The sequence below is a fragment of the Aplidium turbinatum genome, chromosome 4, assembly GCF_918807975.1.
Source record: "Aplidium turbinatum chromosome 4, kaAplTurb1.1, whole genome shotgun sequence".
Lineage (NCBI taxonomy): Eukaryota > Metazoa > Chordata > Ascidiacea > Aplousobranchia > Polyclinidae > Aplidium > Aplidium turbinatum.
In genome coordinates, this window is record NC_137475.1 from 23,984,837 (window position 1) to 23,991,186 (window position 6,350).

A 6,350-nucleotide genomic window follows, 5' to 3' on the forward strand; every position below is an offset into this window, starting at 1 on the left:
TCCGCATGGTGCAAATTGTGCTGTTTCTGGAACGTATCCGCTTTCGTAATACACAGGTGTGTCACATGGAGCAGGTACTCCATCAACAAAACTGCCAGTTGGTGCTGCGCATGGCTGAGGAATTACCGATGGGGTAGGTACAAATGGCTGGCTGACACATGTTGCAGGTAGGCCGTCAACATAATTTCCAGTTGGAGTTGATGCTGGAGTGACAATCATTTTACCGTCTGGACCGCATGGTGCAAATTGTGCTGTTTCTGGAACGTATCCGCTTTCGTAGGACACAGGTGCTTCACATGGAGCAGGTACTCCATCAACAAAACCGCCAGTTGGTGCTGCGCATGGCTGAGGAATTACCGATGGGGTAGGTACAAATGGCTGGCTGACACATGGTGCAGGTAGGCCGTCAACATAATTTCCAGTTGGAGTTGATACTGGAGTGCCAATTACTTTACCGTCTGGTCCGCATGGTGCAAATTGTGCTGTTTCTGGAACGTATCCGCTTTCGTAATACACAGGTGTGTCACATGGAGCAGGTACTCCATCAACAAAACCACCAGTTGGTGCTGCGCATGGCTGAGGAATTATCATTGGTTGCTGAATGATAGGCTGGCTGACACATGGTGCAGGTAGGCCGTCAACATAATTTCCAGTTGGAGTTGATACTGGAGTGCCAACTACTTTACCGTCTGGTCCGCATGGTGCAAATTGTGTTTTTTCTGGAACGTCTCCGCTTTCGTAATACACAGGTGTGTCACATGGAGCAGGTACTCCATCAACAAAACCGCCAGTTGGTGCTGCGCATGGCTGAGGAATTACCGATGGGGTTAGTACAAATGGTGTGCTGACACATGGTGCAGGTAGGCCGTCAACATAATTTCCAGTTGGAGTTGATACTGGAGTGCCAATTACTTTACCGTCTGGTCCGCATGGTGCAAATTGTGCTGTTTCTGGAACGTATCCGCTTTCGTAATACACAGGTGTGTCACATGGAGCAGGTACTCCATCAACAAAACTGCCAGTTGGTGCTGCGCATGGCTGAGGAATTACCGATGGGGTAGGTACAAATGGCTGGCTGACACATGTTGCAGGTAGGCCGTCAACATAATTTCCAGTTGGAGTTGATGCTGGAGTGACAATCATTTTACCGTCTGGACCGCATGGTGCAAATTGTGCTGTTTCTGGAACGTATCCGCTTTCGTAGGACACAGGTGCTTCACATGGAGCAGGTACTCCATCAACAAAACCGCCAGTTGGTGCTGCGCATGGCTGAGGAATTACCGATGGGGTAGGTACAAATGGCTGGCTGACACATGGTGCAGGTAGGCCGTCAACATAATTTCCAGTTGGAGTTGATACTGGAGTGCCAATTACTTTACCGTCTGGTCCGCATGGTGCAAATTGTGCTGTTTCTGGAACGTATCCGCTTTCGTAATACACAGGTGTGTCACATGGAGCAGGTACTCCATCAACAAAACCACCAGTTGGTGCTGCGCATGGCTGAGGAATTATCATTGGTTGCTGAATGATAGGCTGGCTGACACATGGTGCAGGTAGGCCGTCAACATAATTTCCAGTTGGAGTTGATACTGGAGTGCCAACTACTTTACCGTCTGGTCCGCATGGTGCAAATTGTGTTTTTTCTGGAACGTCTCCGCTTTCGTAATACACAGGTGTGTCACATGGAGCAGGTACTCCATCAACAAAACCGCCAGTTGGTGCTGCGCATGGCTGAGGAATTACCGATGGGGTTAGTACAAATGGTGTGCTGACACATGGTGCAGGTAGGCCGTCAACATAATTTCCAGTTGGAGTTGATACTGGAGTGCCAATTACTTTACCGTCTGGTCCGCATGGTGCAAATTGTGCTGTTTCTGGAACGTATCCGCTTTCGTAATACACAGGTGTGTCACATGGAGCAGGTACTCCATCAACAAAACCGCCAGCTGATGCTGCGCATGGCTGAGGAATTACCGATGGGGTAGGTACAAATGGCTGGCTGACACATGGTGCAGGTAGGCCGTCAACATAATTTCCAGTTGGAGTTGATACTGGAGTGCCAATTACTTTACCGTCTGGTCCGCATGGTGCAAATTGTGCTGTTTCTGGAACGTATCCGCTTTCGTAATACACAGGTGTGTCACATGGAGCAGGTACTCCATCAACAAAACTGCCAGTTGGTGCTGCGCATGGCTGAGGAATTATCATTGGTTGATGAATGATAGGCTGGCTGACACATGGTGCAGGTAGGCCGTCAACATAATTTCCAGTTGGAGTTGATACTGGAGTGCCAATTACTTTACCGTCTGGTCCGCATGGTGCAAATTGTGCTGTTTCTGGAACGTATCCGCTTTCGTAATACACAGGTGTGTCACATGGAGCAGGTACTCCATCAACAAAACCGCCAGCTGATGCTGCGCATGGCTGAGGAATTACCGATGGGGTAGGTACAAATGGCTGGCTGACACATGGTGCAGGTAGGCCGTCAACATAATTTCCAGTTGGAGTTGATACTGGAGTGCCAATTACTTTACCGTCTGGTCCGCATGGTGCAAATTGTGCTGTTTCTGGAACGTATCCGCTTTCGTAATACACAGGTGTGTCACATGGAGCAGGTACTCCATCAACAAAACTGCCAGTTGGTGCTGCGCATGGCTGAGGAATTACCGATGGGGTAGGTACAAATGGCTGGCTGACACATGTTGCAGGTAGGCCGTCAACATAATTTCCAGTTGGAGTTGATGCTGGAGTGACAATCATTTTACCGTCTGGACCGCATGGTGCAAATTGTGCTGTTTCTGGAACGTATCCGCTTTCGTAGGACACAGGTGCTTCACATGGAGCAGGTACTCCATCAACAAAACCGCCAGTTGGTGCTGCGCATGGCTGAGGAATTATCATTGGTTGCTGAATGATAGGCTGGCTGACACATGGTGCAGGTAGGCCGTCAACATAATTTCCAGTTGGAGTTGATACTGGAGTGCCAATTACTTTACGGTCTGGTACGCATGGTGCAAATTGTGCTGTTTCTGGAACGTATCCGCTTTCGTAGGACACAGGTGTGTCACATGGAGCAGGTACTCCATCAACAAAACCGCCAGTTGGTGCTGCGCATGGCTGAGGAATTACCGATGGGGTAGGTACAAATGGCTGGCTGACACATGGTGCAGGTAGGCCGTCAACATAATTTCCAGTTGGAGTTGATACTGGAGTGCCAATTATTGTACCGTCTGGTCCGCATGATGCAAATTGTGCTGTTTTTGGAACGTATCCGCTTTCGTAATACACAGGTGTTTCACATGGAGCAGGTACTCCATCAACAAAACCGCCAGTTGGTGCTGCGCATGGCTGAGGAATTATCATTGGTTGCTGAATGATAGGCTGGCTGACACATGGTGCAGGTAGGCCGTCAACATAATTTCCAGTTGGAGTTGATACTGGAGTGCCAATTACTTTACCGTCTGGTCCGCATGGTGCAAATTGTGCTGTTTCTGGAACGTATCCGCTTTCGTAATACACAGGTGTGTCACATGGAGCAGGTACTCCATCAACAAAACCGCCAGTTGGTGCTGCGCATGGCTGAGGAATTACCGATGGGGTAGGTACAAATGGCGTGCGGACAAATGGTGCAGGTAGGCCGTCAACATAATTTCCAGTTGGAGTTGATACTGGAGTGCCAATTACTTTACCGTCTGGTCCGCATGGTGCAAATTGTGCTGTTTCTGGAACGTATCCGCTTTCGTAATACACAGGTGTGTCACATGGAGCAGGTACTCCATCAACAAAACCGCCAGCTGATGCTGCGCATGGCTGAGGTATTACCGATGGGGTAGGTACAAATGGCTGGCTGACACATGGTGCAGGTAGACCGTCAACATAATTTCCAGTTGGAGTTGATACTGGAGTGCCAATTACTTTACCGTCTGGTCCGCATGGTGCAAATTGTGCTGTTTCTGGAACGTATCCGCTTTCGTAATACACAGGTGTGTCACATGGAGCAGGTACTCCATCAACAAAACCGCCAGTTGGTGCTGCGCATGGCTGAGAAATTACCGATGGGGTAGGTACAAATGGTTGGCTGACACATGGTGCAGGTAGGCCGTCAACATAATTTCCAGTTGGAGTTGATACTGGAGTGCCAATTACTTTACCGTCTGGTCCGCATGGTGCAAATTGTGCTGTTTCTGGAACGTATCCGCTTTCGTAGGACAAAGGTGCTTCACATGGAGCAGGTACTCCATCAACAAAACCGCCAGTTGGTGCTGCGCATGGCTGAGGAATTATCATTGGTTGCTGAATGATAGGCTGGCTGACACATGGTGCAGGTAGGCCGTCAACATAATTTCCAGTTGGAGTTGATACTGGAGTGCCAATTACTTTACCGTCTGGTCCGCATGGTGCAAATTGTGCTGTTTCTGGAACGTATCCGCTTTCGTAATACACAGGTGTGTCACATGGAGCAGGTACTCCATCAACAAAACCGCCAGTTGGTGCTGCGCATGGCTGAGGATTTACCGATGGGGTAGGTACAAATGGCTGGCTGACACATGGTGCAGGTAGGCCGTCAACATAATTTCCAGTTGGAGTTGATACTGGAGTGCCAATTACTTTACCGTCTGGTCCGCATGGTGCAAATTGTGCTGTTTCTGGAACGTATCCGCTTTCGTAATACACAGGTGTGTCACATGGAGCAGGTACTCCATCAACAAAACCGCCAGTTGGTGCTGCGCATGGCTGAGGATTTACCGATGGGGTAGGTACAAATGGCTGGCTGACACATGGTGCAGGTAGGCCGTCAACATAATTTCCAGTTGGAGTTGATACTGGAGTGCCAATTACTTTACCGTCTGGTCCGCATGGTGCAAATTGTGCTGTTTCTGGAACGTATCCGCTTTCGTAATACACAGGTGTGTCACATGGAGCAGGTACTCCATCAACAAAACCGCCAGTTGGTGCTGCGCATGGCTGAGGAATTACCGATGGGGTAGGTACAAATGGCTGGCTGACACATGGTACAGGTAGGCCGTCAACATAATTTCCAGTTGGAGTTGATACTGGAGTGCCAATTACTTTACCGTCTGGTCCGCATGGTGCAACTTGTGCTGTTTCTGGAACGTATCCGCTTTCGTAGGACACAGGTGCTTCACATGGAGCAGGTACTCCATCAACAAAACCGCCAGTTGGTGCTGCGCATGGCTGAGGAATTATCATTGATTGCTGAATGATAGGCTGGCTGACACATGGTGCAGGTAGGCCGTCAACATAATTTCCAGTTGGAGTTGATACTGGAGTGCCAATTACTTTACCGTCTGGTCCGCATGGTGCAAATTGTGCTGTTTCTGGAACGTATCCGCTTTCGTAATACACAGGTGTGTCACATGGAGCAGGTACTCCATCAACAAAACCGCCAGTTGGTGCTGCGCATGGCTGAGGAAGTACCGATGGGGTTGGTACAAATGGCGTGCTGACACATGGTGCAGGTAGACCATCAACATAATTTCCAGTTGGAGTTGATGCTGGAGTGCCAATTACTTTACCGTCTGGTCCGCATGGTGCAAATTGTGCTGTTTCTGGAACGTATCCGCTTTCGTAGGACACAGGTGCTTCACATGGAGCAGGTACTCCATCAACAAAACCTCCAGTTGGTGCTGCGCATGGCTGAGGAATTATCATTGGTTGCTGAATGATAGGCTGGCTGACACATGGTGCAGGTAGGCCGTCGACATAATTTCCAGTTGGAGTTGATACTGGAGTGCCAATTACTTTACCGTCTGGTCCGCATGGTGCAAATTGTGCTGTTTCTGGAACGTATCCGCTTTCGTAATACACAGGTGTGTCACATGGAGCAGGTACTCCATCAACAAAACCGCCAGTTGGTGCTGCGCATGGCTGAGGATTTACCGATGGGGTAGGTACAAATGGCTGGCTGACACATGGTGCAGGTAGGCCGTCAACATAATTTCCAGTTGGAGTTGATACTGGAGTGCCAATTACTTTACCGTCTGGTCCGCATGGTGCAAATTGTGCTGTTTCTGGAACGTATCCGCTTTCGTAATACACAGGTGTGTCACATGGAGCAGGTACTCCATCAACAAAACTGCCAGTTGGTGCTGCGCATGGCTGAGGAATTACCGATGGGGTAGGTACAAATGGCTGGCTAACACATGGTGAAGGTAGGCCGTCAACATAATTTCCAGTTGGAGTTGATACTGGAGTGCCAATTACTTTACCGTCTGGTCCGCATGGTGCAACTTGTGCTGTTTCTGGAACGTATCCGCTTTCGTAGGACACAGGTGCTTCACATGGAGCAGGTACTCCATCAACAAAACCGCCAGTTGGTGCTGCGCATG